This window comes from Marmota monax, unplaced genomic scaffold (assembly GCF_021218885.2).
Source record: "Marmota monax isolate L192 unplaced genomic scaffold, Marmota_monax_Labrador192_F-V1.1 WCK01_AAM20220418_F8-fsc00141, whole genome shotgun sequence".
In the NCBI taxonomy this organism is placed as follows: domain Eukaryota; kingdom Metazoa; phylum Chordata; class Mammalia; order Rodentia; family Sciuridae; genus Marmota; species Marmota monax.
The window spans coordinates 4,686,164-4,701,956 of NW_026692981.1; positions in this window are offsets into that span (position 1 = coordinate 4,686,164).

A 15,793-nucleotide genomic window follows, 5' to 3' on the forward strand; every position below is an offset into this window, starting at 1 on the left:
GTTATTTTTTCAATTTCATTTTTTTAGCTCTGATTTTAACTATTTGCTGTCTTCTACTGATTTTGGTGATTCCCTGCCCGCCCCCCCCCCCCCCCGCTTTGACATGTAGTGTTAGTCATTTATTCATTGACCTTCTTTTTTTTTTTTTTAATGAATGAGCTCAATGCAATGAACTTTCTTCTCACAACCACCTTCTAGTGTCTCAGATTTTTGATAGGTTGTGTCACTTTTCTCATTTACCTCTAAGTATTTTTTAATTCATCCTTTATTTCTTCTAGCCATTGGTCATTCAATAGTGTATTATTTAGTCTCCAAGGGTTAGAATAGCTATTTTTTATTTCATAATTGATTTATAATTTCATTCCATCATGGTGTGATAGAATGAAAGGAATTATCATTTTTTGTGTGTATTTACTAAAAGTTGCTTTGTGGCCTAAGATAGACTATATCTTAGAAAAGGATCCATGTGCTGCTGAGAATAGTGTATTCAGTCATCGATGGATGAAATGTTCTATGCCTATTAAATCTAAATTAATCATATGTACTATAACGTCTTTGTTTTGGTTTGGAGGATCCATCCAGTGGTGAGAGGGGTGTTAAAGTCACCCAGTATTGTTGGGGTCTTTGCTTCTTGAAACTGAACAGGGTTTTCAATATACATAGATGCCCCATGGTTTGGGGAATAAATATATACAATTGTGTCTTGTTGATGTAAGATTCCCTTAAGCAATGTGAAATGTCCTCCTTTATCTCTTCTGGTTAAGTCTGGCTTGATGTCCACTTCATCTGAGGACAGGAACCCCTGCGCACTTATGAGATCCATGTGAATGATGTTTTTCCCATCCTTTCACCTTCAGTCTGGATGTCTTTGCCTATGGGTGAGTGTCTTGGAGAGAGCATATTGTTGTGTCTTGTTTTTTTAATCCAATTTGCCAGTCTGTCTTTTGATCTGTGAGTTTAGGCAATTCACATTCAATGTTACTAATGAGAAATGATTTTTATTCTCTGTCACTTTGATTTAGTTTTGGTTTTTCTCCTTTGTTAGCAATGCAGTAAACCGTTTGACCTCTTTCTCAAAATTCTGTCCTGGTTATTGGATGGGCATCTGGGACAAAGACTGAGCTGTCAGCAACAGCTTGGCTCTGGAAGGTTCCCCCCAAGGCTCGGGTGTGGAAGTGTTCAGAGGTGGGGCTGTTGGGAAGTAATGGGGATCGGGGCTCTGACCCATCGGTGGGTTAATACACAGAGGGATTCATATTTGATGGAGGAATCGGGATGTGGTGGGAAATGCAGGCAGGGGGCAGAGTTGGAGGAAGACCATGGCTGAGAGCAGGTTCTTGGGATTTATACCTGGTCCCCTCTTCCCTTTCTCTCTGTTCCTGGTTGCTGTAAAGGGAGTAGTTTTCCTCCACCACACCCTTCTGCCATGATGCTCTGCCCCACCTCAGACCCAGAGCAATGGAGCCAGCTCACCAGGGAAGGAGACCTCTGAATCTCCTCCTGGAGTTGCTCATGAAGGTACCACACAACAAAAACCTGGCTGAGAAGCACAGGCTGTGGCGTCACGGGGTGGGGTGGTGTGTTTGGGGGAGGTGAAGCCAGAGCTGATCCACCCCGGTTAATTATATGACCTGGGAAACCTTAATGACCCTCAGTTTCCTCACCTGCACAGATGACCTAGTGATAGGGACTGTGTCATCCTGTACTGGGAGGATGAGGCATAAACACTTAGCACAGCGTGGCACAGGAGAGTCGTGCTAAACAAGATTCTGGGTCTTGAGTTGGTTTCCTTGGACTATTCCTACGGTGCAGCTCCTCCCTTTCCTGGTTTTCACCTTCATTTTTCACCTCCATCAAATATCTTATTGTATGTTCTGTAATGCACGCTTTCTAGTTGTGAACTCTCTTAACTTATTATGGAAGATTCTTATTTCACCAATTCTGAAGCTTGATTTTGCAGGGTACAGTATCATTGTCTGGGATCCATTGTCTCTGAGTTGGTGTGTATGATCCCAAACCCTCCTAGCTTTGAGGGTCTGGGTGGAGAAATCGGCTGAGATTCAGATTGCTTTTCCTCTAAATGTGACCTGTTCTTTTTCTCTAGCAGCCTCTAAGATTCTATCTTTTTTTCTGTATTTTAAGCGTTTTCATCATTGTCTTGGTGAGGATCTGTTATAATTTTGTGTATTTGGGTCCTGTAAGCTTCCTGGATTTGATAGTTTTTTTTTTTTTCATTTTATTCTTTAGGCTTGGGAAATTTTATGATATTATTACATTGAAAAGATTGTGCATTCTTTTGGTTTATATCCCCAAGCCTTCATGTATCCCAATAAACCTTAAATTTGGTCTTTCCATGTTAGCCCACATAGCTTTGAAGTTGTATTCATTGTCTTTTAACATCTTTTTCTCCATGGTAAACTTTATTTTCAAGATCATATATTTTTGTCTTCATTGCCTGAAACTGTCTTTCAAGTGGTCTACCACGTTATACTTTCCATTGAAATTTTAATTTGGTTTATCATTTCTTTCATTTTGAGTATCTTTTTTTTTTCAGAATTTCTTTCACTTTCTGTATCTTGATTTTCCTCCTTACATCATCCTTTACCTTGCAGATCAGTTTAACTATGTACATCTTAAATTCCTTATGATATTTCTTCCATGTGTTATTGGTGGACTCTGTTTATTGGAGTATCTTGGTTTATTTGGGGCAATTTGTTTCTTTACTTTTGCACACTGTTTGCACGTCTACCCATCTAGATATGGCATTAAGGCAGAGTTTCTATCCTGTGGATGTAGTGTCCCTTAAGGTTTTTAGTATCTTACTATGTAAAGTGAGACAAATAATAATAAATGCAAACAACATACAACATAAAGCCAAATAGTCCCTGCTTTGTCCACAATGTTACTTGTCATAATAAAAAATGATATCATTTATTGCATACAGTGATAAAAACTAAATTTGCAAAATGGCTCACAATTTCAAATGGTGGACAGGGAGAGAACAAGTGATGTAGGATGGGATAATTATGAGGGAGGAGGAGAGGATAGAAGTAAAAAATTAGAGGAGGTGAGAATAGAGATTGGCTGTTAGCAGAAAAGAGAATGAAGGGAAATATAAGTATACAAAGTAAAAAGTTGAAATAAAAATAACAAAACTGGAATATACTAATCAAACATTGTAGTCCTCAAAATACTGACTCATGGAAAAATAACTGGCCTCAAAAATGTTAGAAATAAGGAAAAAACAAATATGGATATACATAAATATCCATGAACTATTAATGTCACAATTAGAAAAGAGAAAAATCGCAATTAGAATTTAAAGAATTGTTAGAGTTCAGAAAAGATGGAGATTTTCAACTTCCTCCCTGCCCTCCCTCCCCCCCCCCCGCCCCGCCATCTCCTGGCCTCCCTGCCCTCCCTCCTCACCCCCTCATTCCTTACCCTACCTCCCTCCCGCCTCCCCTCAGATGTGCCTGACCCTCCCCAGCCCCACGGGCACTCCCCTGCTGCAGGGATCAGGTCTGTCTTTGGCCTTGGGGACCATGGTGCTCTTCTCCATGCTCTGTCCTCTCTGCTGAGCCACCAACCCGGCTCCCTAGGTGACTTGACTTTCTGGGGGACTATGTGTTGCAGCCCCTGCCCCCACCTGGTGGGAAGCACCCTCCATCTTTGAGCGTAGTCTGCTGTCTTGTTGGGTCTTGTTTAGGGTGCAGAGGCTGCTGCCCTGCTCCCTACTTGGCACCCTGTGCTTATTTCAATTTGCTGAACCCCGAGCAGGTGAAGGGCGCACAGCGGGTGCTCCACGCGCCTAACGGCGAACACTCCCTGAGATCTGTAACACTTGGAGATTCGTGCTTCTTCCTTCTTGGAAAGGACTTTTGGGACCCACTTTACCCTCGAACTGTGAAGATACTGCCTTTCAAAGTCATCTCCTCCACAAGGCTTTCGGGAATGACTTCTAGCTGACGGTACCACCCTGTACCTGCACTTCGTCATACTGTTATGCAGTATGTCAACTTCAAACATTTAACCCCCCTGGCAATTTCCTTCATGAACACCTCACTCTAAACATGTTAAAGCTTATGCAGCCATGAATGCTAATTTTTCCAGCACTTACACCCCTTATAAATACTCATATCTAGTACTGTCGGAAGCACTGGGTGCTCCAAGCCATCAAACACCTGATGGACGTAGCTCAGCAAGGCAAACTCCGAGGGGCTGGCTTCCCAACAAAGCCTAGCCAGCAAGCACACCTGGGCAGGTAGGCCACCTGTTCTTATCCCCAAGGCAGCACTGCCCCTTGCTCTGATAGGAGGAGCTCAGGGTCAGTCTATGCTATTGGCTAATTTTAAATTGGGGTGGGCATAGGGATGGGCTGTAGTTAAAATGGCTGTGATTGGCTCTTGTATCCCAATTAAGAGGCTAAATCCTACATTCTGAAAAGGGACCACTGGACCTTCTGTTTCTCACAGTACCATCCAGGTCATCTAACAGTTTCAATCTTGTGTAATTTGGTTAATTCACCAAACCCTTGTTAAACACAGGGAGGCATTAGAGGAAAAACAAGATAAGGAACACAGTCCCTCTCACCACAGAGGTGTGAACAGAACTGTGCAAAAGGAAACCGAAAACTGCGACTCCTCTGCCTCGCAGTCAGTGAGGCCTTAGAGAGGGGCTGTGTGAGCGGGGTTCTGAAGGGTGAACAGGAGCACGCCACAGGTAAGTGGAAGGTGGTCCAGGTGGCCGACATCGTGTACGCAAGGTCTCAGGAAATAGGGAAACTTGGCAAAACAGTGGGCTGAGGCCATGTGGCCAGAAGACCTGACGACTTTGGAGGAGGAAGAGCTTATTTGGGGCTCCTGGGTTCAGAGGCCTCTGTGCACAGATCAGACCACGTTCCTTGGGTCCTGAAATGAAGCGGAAGGGTGTGGAGAAGGAAAGCGGCTCAGGTCGTGGCAGCCGAGAGGCAGAGCCCTGCTCAGCAAGGACGAGATAAACCCCAAAGGCAGGCTCCCAGCGACCCGCCTCCTCCGGCCACACCCTGCCTGCCCGGGTTACCACCAGGCTAATCCCTACCAGGGGATCGGTCTGCTGATTGGTTAAGGCTCTCATGACCCGTCCACTTGCCTATAAACCTCGCGCTGTCTCACGTGTGAGCTTTTTGGGGGAGCCCTCGCATCTAAACCATGACGAATCTCGGGACGACGGGAGTGAGTTGCTGTAGGATTAGTTTGCAAGGCAGCTCGGTGGTGGCCAGCAAGCAGCTGCCAGTCACAGCTCATAAAACTGCCTTTAGCTTTAAGGTGTCTTACTACAAACAACTGGAATAAGTTTGTGGCTTGGAAATGATGGTTGGGACATGCACGAGGCTTGGATCCGTGCTGGACATCAGAAGGCACTAGAAGGATCCCCCTGAATACATGCCCAGAGAGGCAGGGGGAGGGACCGTGGCAAGGATGGGAGGCCTGTCTGTCACTCTCCAAACCTTAGCCGCTAGTGCGCACACCACCAAAGATGCAGTGACACAGATGAATGCCCTCCAACAACCCAGTGCTCCTGCCACTGCTGTGGACACTGCAGGCCCTACCCACGCACCATGTCGCTCTCCAGGTGGAGCAGAGATGCTCTGCTGCCCTCACACCTGCTGCTGAGGACCCTGGACACAGGCCACTCATTCATTCAGCTGCCTCATGTAGGGAAGGCCCACCGTGACGCCCCCAGGCTCACCGCCCTGGTGAAGGCCGCACCTGCATCTAGAAATAAATGTTCTAGAGAGTCTCAGGTGGAAATATGTCGAGAAAATCGGGTGCAGATTATTGAGCATTTCTGTGACACTTCTCAAACTTCTTTCACTTTCCTTCTCTGAAAAGTTGCAGTAGGGGGGAGCCTTGACCTCAGACCCTGGCTCTGTCACTGTCTAGCCACGTGGGCTCAGTCACATCACTTCTGAGTTCTCCTGTACAACAGACTGTTGTAATGACCAGAGACTGGGCAGTAGAACAACACCTGTAACAACACTGTGCTTAGTGCTAACACCGGTGCTTAGTACTGGGTCATTCTTATTGTGACAAAGTCCTTTTGAGAGCCCTAAAGGCCTCCAAAGGCTATGGACAAGTTTTAAGAGGGACCAGTCTGTGGGTGAGTGGTCGGGGTGACATCCTGAGGACTGGTCCCTGAAACACCCTCCTCGGGTTCGCCTCCACCCTGAAAGCTACATCTGTCCCTGTGTCAAATCTTTCTTTTATGGTAATTCTAAGTCTCGAGTCGTCTTTCAACCCTGCTGTGGAACCGACTCTACTTCCCCAGAGGGGCCTGTGCTTAGCCTGGCCCTAAAGCAAGTTTTGGGTTGACCTCAAGCTCTGGAAATGTTCTGAGTACTTCTAAAATCACAAGCTCTCTGAAGTGAATATATCTGCCACACGTGAAATCACCCAGCTCAAACGTAAGTGAAGCAATAATATCTTTCCATTTGTAATAGTAATTTAACCACATATTTCCTCGCCTCCCTTTAAATTAAAAGCAGGTGGGTTGTGACAACACCCTCGACCATCCAGACTCATCAGGACAGCGCGACCAGACAATTCACTGAAATCAAAATCCCAGGCAGGAGGATCGGTGATGGACAGGCTGCCCCCAGGAAGTTGACACCCTCAGCCCCACCTCCCACCCAGCTGTGGAGGAGGACCCCACTCAGAGCTCCCTGGGAGAGTCCAGCCCTGAGCAGAGGAGGGACACGAGGGGAAGGAGATGGTTTGCTATGAGGGCAATGCCGGCCTCAGAGTGTTTGGGATAATTCCCTGTCCAGTGTGGTTGGTTGGTTGTTTTTTTAGTAACTGAAGCGGAGTTGGCATGAGACTCCACAGTGAAGCTGTGGTCCTGCTGTTGATTCAGCCCCATCACCTGTTGGTCTGCTGTAGTTTCTTGTGAGGAACAAACGCCTGGTAAGGGATGTGTCTAGGAACTTGTGCAGTTTTCTCGGTTATCCAAGTTGTTGGCCTGCAGCTGTTCACACAGGCTCCAAGGACGTGCTTTTCGGTGGTGTCCACTGCAGCATCTCCCTCTTCACCTGACTTTCTGACCTGAGTCTTCTCTTAGTCTGGGTCAGGGCTCATCAATTTTATCTCTTTAAAGAACCGGCTCTTTGTCTCTCTGTATTTTCTAGTCTCTCGGTCTCTCTTTCACATTTATGCTCTGATCCTCATTACTTCTACTCATCTTAAGTCTGGCTCTAGCTTTTCTAGCTCCTCGATGCAGCAATAGTTTGTTGACATCTTTCTGCTTTTCCTGGTGTAGATGTTGACATCTGTGACCGCCCCCCTGGGCTGTGTTTGCTGTATCCTGCAGTTTTTGGTACATTGTCTCCATTTTCATTTGTCTCAAGAAATATTTCTTTTTTTGATCTTTCTTGATCTATTGATTGTCCGAGGGCAAGTTGTCTAATTTCCAGGTATTTGTATAGTTTCTGGAGTTTTTCTTATTTTTAGTCTTACTGCATTGTGATCACAAAAGACACTTGATAGGATTCCAGCTTTTCAACTTGTTGAGCCTTATTTTGTTGCCTGTCATCTGATCCACTCTGGAGAGTGTTCCATGTGCTGATGAAAATGTGTGTTTTTCATCTGGGGTACGATCTGTTCTTGTGGACTTTGTCTAGATAACCCACTTTCAGTAATGGACAGATTATTAAAGTCCCCCAACTATTATTGTAGTAGAGATATTAATGACCCTAAAGGGAGATATAATTTTCATTATCTATCTGGGTCATGTTTAGAACTGTTACTTTTGCTGAACTGACCCCTTAGCGTTGCTTAATGACCTCCCGCCTATCTTCCGGCTTTTCACTTAATGCCCATCTTACCCAGTGTTAAGTATGGCTCCTCTTTCTTCCGTATTCCACTCATGTGGAATCTCTTATCCGTCCTTCACTTTCAGTCTCTTCTTTAGAGATGAAGTGAGTTTCTTATAAGCCACATACAGTTGAGTCTTATTTTTTTTAATCAATTCACTCTACATTTCTTACTTGGAGAATTTATCCCTCTAACATTTAAGGTAATTATCAGTATGTAAGTTGTTAATGCAGTCATTTTATAACTTGTTTTCTAGTTTCATCGTAATTCCTTTCTTTTTCCCCTTAGTTTTCCCTTGTGGCTGTGATTTGCTCTAGTACTATGTTTTAAATCTTACTATTTTTGGTATCGCTATTAGTTTTGCTTTGTGGTTACCATGAGGCTTACAAAAGTTTCTTTTGATTATTACAAGCTGTTTGGAAATAATAGCAACTGAACATCATAAAGGGAAGAACAACATCAAAAAAAAAAAAAAAAACAGAAAATACACTGACTTTAAAAGGCTCTCTTGGCTGAGGATGTAGTTCAAGGGTAGAACACTTGTCTAGTGTGCACGAGGCACTGGGTTCAATCCCCAGTACTGTCAAAAAAAAAAAAAACAAAAAAAAAAAAAAACACTGGTATTTTTCCTTTTTACTGAGAATTGAACCCAGGGGCTCTTAACCACTAAGCCACATCCCCAGCCCTTTCTCAGTTTATTTAGAGACGGGGCCTCGCTGAGTTACTTAGGGACTCTCTAAGTTGCTGAGGCTGGCTTTGAACTCGGAATCCTCCCAAACTGCTGGGATCACAGGTACGCACCACTGCTCCTGGCCACGTTGGAAATTTTGGTGACCCATTTTGATCTTTCTATACTGCTTGTCTTTAAACGTTAATGTAGGTTAACGTCTAGACATTTTGGGTTGTAACTTTCATCCAAAAGATGTGGACGGCTCACCTACATGTTCATGGTACCGGAGCGTTCTGGATCAGTCTGCATGGTCACCCTTACGAGTGAGTTTCATACCTTCTGGGGGCTTCTGCTTACTAACGTCTTCCAATTTCAAGAACTCCCTTTAGCACTTCCTGACTGGTTGTGGTGCCGGGATAGACCCCAGGGCCTCATGCGTACTAGGCAAGGGCCCTGTCACTGTGCTGCGCCCTCAATCCCCTGCAGCGTTTCTTGTAGGACGTGTCTGAAGACGTATTCTCTCGGCTTTTGCTCAGGAATGTCTTCTCCATTCCTAAGGGGAGTTTTGATGGCTGGTATTCTGGGGTAGGAGGGGGCTTTCTGAAGTACTGTGATGATCTCTTGCCATTCTCTTCTGGCCTCTAAGTTTCTTCCGAGAAGTCAACTGTGAGGCAAACTGGACAGTCTTGTGTAATTTGTTACTTGCAGCCTTGGACTGCTTAATTATGATAGATTATAATGTATCTAGGGATAACAGGAGCGAGGCCAGTGTCTCATTGGGGGGTTCTTCTTCCTGCCCCAAAGAATGTAAGCCACCCTACATTTAAACACAATGGAGTATTACTCTGCACTAAAAGACAAAATCATGGCATTTGCAGGGAATTGGATGGCACTAGAGCAGATTATGCTAAGTGAAGCTAGCCAATCCCTAAAAAACAAATGCCAAATGTCTTCTTTGATATAAGGAGAGCAACTAAGAACAGAACAGGGAGGAAGAGCATGAGAAGATGATTAACATTAAACAGGGACGAGAGGTGGGAGGGAAAGGGGGAGAGAAGGGAAATTGCATGGAAATGGAAGGAGACCCTCGTGGTTATACAAAATTACATACAAGAGGAAGTGAGGGGAAAGGGGAAAAAACAAGGGAGAAATGAATCACAGTAGATGGGGTAGAGAGAGAAGAGGGGAGGGGAGGGGGGGGAGGGGGATAGTAGAGGATAGGAAAGGCAGCAGAATACATCAGACACTAGTATGGCAGTATGTAAAAAAGTGGATGTGGAACCAATGTGATTCTGCAATCTGTATACGGGGTAAAAATGGGAGTTCATAACCCACTTGAATCAAATGTATGAAATATATGTCAAGAGCTTTATAATGTTTTGAACAACCAATAATAAAAATTTAAAAAAAATTAAAAAAGAATGTAAGCCACCCTAAAATGTAAAGTCTCAAATAATTGGTGAATAACAAAAGAGATATTCAGAAATATATTTACAGACACAAAGCTCCATATGGATCCTCATAGGCTCTGGAACTAGACAAAGAAAAGATGGCTCTGGTGGTTTATCTAAGGGGTACATCAAAGGCAGGGATGAGGTTTCGAGGGTGGAGGCTTGCTTTGGGATGTCCTGCAGTCAGCAGCTTGATTGGCATCTTCTCGGGTCCCATCCCTCTCAGGTGCTGAGTGGGATCTTTGGCAGAGCTTGAGGGGGAAGTTCACCTGCATCAGGCAGTCAATCCCTGTGGGGGTGCCACGGGACGTCCCCAGTGCCAGACTTACCCTCACAAGGCTAGAGTGCACAACAGTCCACGCACAGCCCAGGGACGGCTGGTGACACTGGGTAGACTCTGGTGACCTTTGACTTCTGGTACCTGGACATTTATATTCTCCATGTTCAGGAAGTTTTCTGTTCTCTTTGTATAAACTTTTTCTCTACTCACCTGGCACTTGCAAATTCTTCCCAACAACTTGAATATTTGCTCTTTTATTGTTTTCCCATGGTTCTCTTTCATTTTTCTCTATTTCATGTTCACCCACTTTCTATTTGTTGTCCTCCTATTGGTGCCTTTTTTTGTATTTTTAGTTTCACTTAGTATATTTTTCAGCTCAAGGACTTACATCTGATTTTTTAAAACTATTCCTCTGCTTTTCCTTCTATTTTTCCAATAGAACATTGAATCTTTTCTGTTCTCTTGAAGCTCTTTGAATCTCCTTTAAAAAGCTACTTTAAATGTTCCATCCAAAAGTTGACCCATCCTTGTTACTAACTGCCCATTTTCTGGCACTTTACTTTGACCACTAGATGAGGTTGGGTTTCTGAAAGCTCTTGATGCTTGGGGTACGTTGTCTAGGCATGGTGAAGGATTTGGTATTTTTTCTTGACTTCATGATCTGCCCCTCTTTCTTAGACTTTAAGCAGCTGCTTATTTTCTCCAAGCCTGTATCACTCCACACTTCAGCACTGACCGTCCCCTAAGAGCAGGCCTCCCTCAAGTCTGCTTTTAGTGCAATGTCTCTGGTGGGGCACCCGAGTGATGCATGGGACAGCATGTTCCAGAGTACCTGAGGAGAACTGCCCATCCCCAAGCCTCTGGGTAGCCCAGACATCTCATCCACAGTCAACAGGCTGTGGTCAGACACCGGGATTCTGCCTGGCTCTGGGCACAGAGTCACCAGGGAGTGACCAGCCCAGTCTCCTGTGCCATGCCATGCAAAGCAGTGTCACACTGAGCCCACAGTCCACCAAGCATGGCACTGGGGGATAGCCCTGTGATGGACTGCCTAATACCAAGGTGGACTCATAGCCCAGGACTTCTGCAGCTGTCTACAGGTCTTCAGAACAGATGTCTGATAGACTGGGGCTGCATGTTTCCACTGGTACCAGGGATGTTCCAGAGGCTTTGTCCAGAGACACTATCCTGGGGGTTGGGGTCATTAGGATCTGCCCAGGGTTAGATCTTACAACAGCTCCACCCTGGGTTTCAAGGCAAAGTCCTGAGCTGAGTGCCCTCCTACCCTCAGTGAATGGTCTTGCCCTGTGCTTTGCTGCCCAAGGTTGGGGTAGTGTTGGCAAAAGCATTCCCCTTGACCGCCAGGGTTGATGCAAAGCTGGCTCATGCCGGAGACTCACAGTTGCAAGGACCTTCATAATCTTGGGGGGTACTCCCAGGCCCAGGCCCATACCGTAGCTGGTGGTGATGCAGGCCAAAACAACTGTCCCACCATGATACAGGTCTCTACTTGGAGGAGCCTCCCATTCTGTCCTAGCATATCTGAGCACTGGCCATGGCAATAGCTCTTCTGTCCATAGTTGAGGAATGACAGGTGGTGGAGAGAGTCCTCAACCGCCAAGGCTGAGGCTGATCTGGGTCATGCCTGAGCCTCATAGCTACAGTACCTGTGTAGTTAGGATGGGCAACAGGTTGTCCCCGGCCAGCTCCGAGGCTAGCAGTAAGGCAGACTAGACTGAAATCTGTCTCCCCAGCACACAGGTCCCCATCTGATGCTGGAGCAGGTCTGGAGGCTCCATCTGTGAGCTCTGGCTTGGGGATAGAGGCCTTCATTTTCTGCCTGGTGCCACATCTCGCCATGGTGGACCTGACTCTGAGCTCCAATGTGAAGTATGCTATCTTTTATGCCCTGCTCTCCAGTAAGTGGAGTCTTGCTGTCACCTCTGCTGCCTGAGGTTGGGTGATGGGTGGTGAAGGGGGTGAGCCACCTAGTTTAAACGATCCAGACACTCATTCTGTAGGTATTGGCCTGGTGTAGGGGTCATTAGGCTCTGCCCAGGTGCTGAGGTGGGACTGGTACTGGGTCTTAAGGACCAGTGCCCAGCTGAGTTCCCTCTCCCTCCCCCCAACCAGGAGGCATCTGTCTCCATGCCATTTGGAATTGGGGGAGGGTTGACACAAGGAATTCTTTTTGTCTTTTTCAGTCTTTTTATTAAATTAGGCACCATCATTTCTCGCTTGTGAAGATAGTTCAATGCATGAATGTTTATTCAAACTGGTGTCTGTTGGAAGATGAACGCGGCTGCCATCTTGCTGTCTCCTGGGTAGAATAGTTTGTACACAACTTCCTTTTCTGGCCAGTAGGTGGTACAGTTGGCCTAAGACAGTTTAGTTGTCCAGCCTGCGTATGAAACGACATATGGGACACAAAAAAAGTTAGGTCTTTGTAACATTGTTTCATTGTGGAGTTCAACTTCTCTCTGCTTCTAGGCTTGACCACCTTTGTCTGTCCCATTGGCAAGCCCTCTCTCAACACTGTGAGTTAATAACCTATTTCCAAATTTTGGTGACTTCAAAGACTTGAGTTCCATGAGATGACTCCTGTGCAGTGCCTGACATCCCTGGTGGGAGGAAAAGCCCATTCTGCTTCCTCCGACTGAGAACACTCCATGCCTGCTAGAGTAGTTCTCCAAGTACCGGTCCTGGTTGCTGACAGGTATTGGGTTATTGGAATATTACTCATCTGGTCCTACCATGTGCTGTTTCAATTTTTTTTTAAAAATTATCAAAAGCAATTACTGAACTAAATAGTAAATTGAAATATTTTTCCCAGTCTATCTCCCCCTCCCCTTAGTTCTTTTTCTCTAATAGTAAGGTGACAGATTAAGTCAGAACAGGTGCTGGGGAGTGGCTGACAACTGGGGGACAGCAATTCTATGATTTTATCATGCGTGATGACGGGCCTTGGTCTCCTTCCCCTGGCTGCCCCCCTCATGTGAAAGGGCAGTGAACTGACGGTGTCTCCTAATGTTTTGTGGCTCACAACATCAGAAATTAGTTCAAAGAAATAAGAACCTCTAAGGGAAAAGCCAATGATGAATGGAAAAGTACTTTCATTATTTTGTAAATGCCAGAGATGGGAACAATGGGAAAACACCAAGACCCCAAAGCTCAGCTCTTCCAGAAGTAGGTGGACTTCACCTACCTGTCGGTGCTGGAGTCCAAGTGAACCTTGATTTATTCAGTAGCCCCAACTGCAAGTGTAGATCCAAGGAAGCACCGGGGCATAAAACCCAGAGGGCACGTCTACTCCGGCACTGTGTGGCAACGCTTCAGGGCACAGGAAAAGGTGGTCACAGGGTTTGGACCTGTTGGAGGTTGGAGGCATCCACTGGTGGTCTTACAAAGCACCCCTGTGGATAATGGGGACTTCTGTTTCAGACCACCCCCGTGTTCCTCAGGGCTGGGGATATCAATATTTTGGCAGGCCTGGGTGGGAGCCTGAACTTAGTCATTTTATTGAATAATGAGGTTGTAGGCAAGTTCACATCAGTTGAACTGGAGCTAGGGACATGGGTGTTTGCTTTTGGACTGCCTAGGGGAGCTTTATGGTGGAAATATTGTTTCTAATACTGGGCAAGTTAGCTAGCTAATTAATCAAGTTGGCTAGCTAATTAAAACACATGGTTACGAAGCCAGGCATGGTGGTGCATGCCTGTAGTCCAGCTCTGGAGGCTGAGATGGGAGGATTGCAAGTTCAAAGCCAGCCTCAGCAATGGTGAGACATTAAGCAACTCTGTGAGACCCCATCTCTAAATAAAATACAAAATAGGGTTTAGGATGTGGCTCAGTTATTGAGTGTCCTTAAGTTCAATCCCTAGTTATTTTTTTTATTTATTTTTGATCCTAACATGCAACCCCCCCTCCCCCCGGAAAAAAAGCTTAAATACATTTTGTCCATTCACATCACATCTTTCCTGTCTTGCCATGGTGGTTTTTGGTTGGTTGGTTTGGTGGGTGGTTTTTCTTTTTTCCCTGTGGGTTTTTGTTTTGTTGTTTTCTGTACTGGGGATTGAACTAGGGCACTCGACCTTGGAGCCACATCCCCACCCCTACTTCGTATTTTCATTTAGACAGGGTCTCGCTGAGTTGCTTAGTGCCTCACCATTGCTGAGGTTGGCTTTGAACTCCTGATCCTCCTGCCTCAGCCTCCCGAGCTGCTAGAATGACAGGCGTGTGCCACTGCGCCTGGCTCACCACGGCGTCCTGAGTGTGGGTCTGTCCACTGGAATCACGTCCTCATTCTGGTCCAGAGCACACCCACCGACAGTAACCTGGGCTCTTCTAAAGAGGGGGGATTGGGTCACTTGGTGGGGGGCAGATCCTTGTACTGTCACACAGCTTTTCCCCTTCAGCTATGTCTCCATTTTTTGTTGAAAGAGACCCAAGGTCATGACTTACCAAACTCTCATTTGACTTTGTGATGCGGCCGAAGCCCATGGTGCGGTTGCAGTGGGGTGAGGGGCAGGGGGAGACGCACACTAGCGCCCCTGTGCAGCAATCGCTGAAACGAAGGGTAAAACCGAGTAGCTCCCAGGCCACTTTCCCCTCTTTAGTTCTTTTTCTCCAGTTCCTTCCAGCAACGAGGTGACAGATGACGTCGTGGGGGGGTGGGAACCGCAGCTTGGTGTGTGGAGAGCAACTTCCGAGCCAAGTCGGCCTCCGTCTGCAGATGGCCACCTGGAAGGAGCCGGCCAGCAGGGCCAGCTAAGAACTTGTGCTGAACCTCCCTGTTTGGAGGTGTGGATTTTGATGGTGTTTGTTCTGGGGACTTCATATTCTGTGTTGGCTTTTTCCACGTTTTTGCATCCAGTATGCAAGGGACAGAGATTTGTCCTGCAGCGGCTCAAAGTGCGTGTGCTCTGGAGAAGGGGCGGGGGCCGAGCAACACTGCTTGCCTAAGGAAGGGTTTTCAGATGTCGCTGTCACGGCATGAGACGCGTGTAACGGGAATTGCTCTCTAGACAAGCTGAGGGAGTCCTGGGGGAGGGGAGTTGGCGACTGATCTGTGATACAGGGCTGCTCTACCATGGGGTGTTCTGATTTGTCTTCAGGCACTTTTATGGTAAACATGCCATTTTGGGGACCACATCCACACTAAGTGTCCTCAGCTGTGAGCTGGCCCTCTGGTGTCTGGGGTGGGATGTGAGGAAAGGGACCCTGTACAGGGTCACCGTCACTGTGATCCAGTTTCCACAGCTCCTGAACTGTGTGCTAGACTGCAAGACACGGGGTCCTGTGCCATCCTCCCCCACAGGACATGCATTAGTGCCACAGGCACCACTACACAACTACTAGGAAAAAGTAAACACTGCTGGTGAGGATGTGGAACTGCAGTATCTTTCCTTGCTAGCGGGAATCAAAATGGTGCAGCGACTTGCAGACGGTTTGGCAGTTCCAGGAAACTGAACATCTTGGACCAATGATCCAGAAACCGTGCTCCTTGGTATTCACTCAAATGAGTTGAAAATGTGCAAGCGCA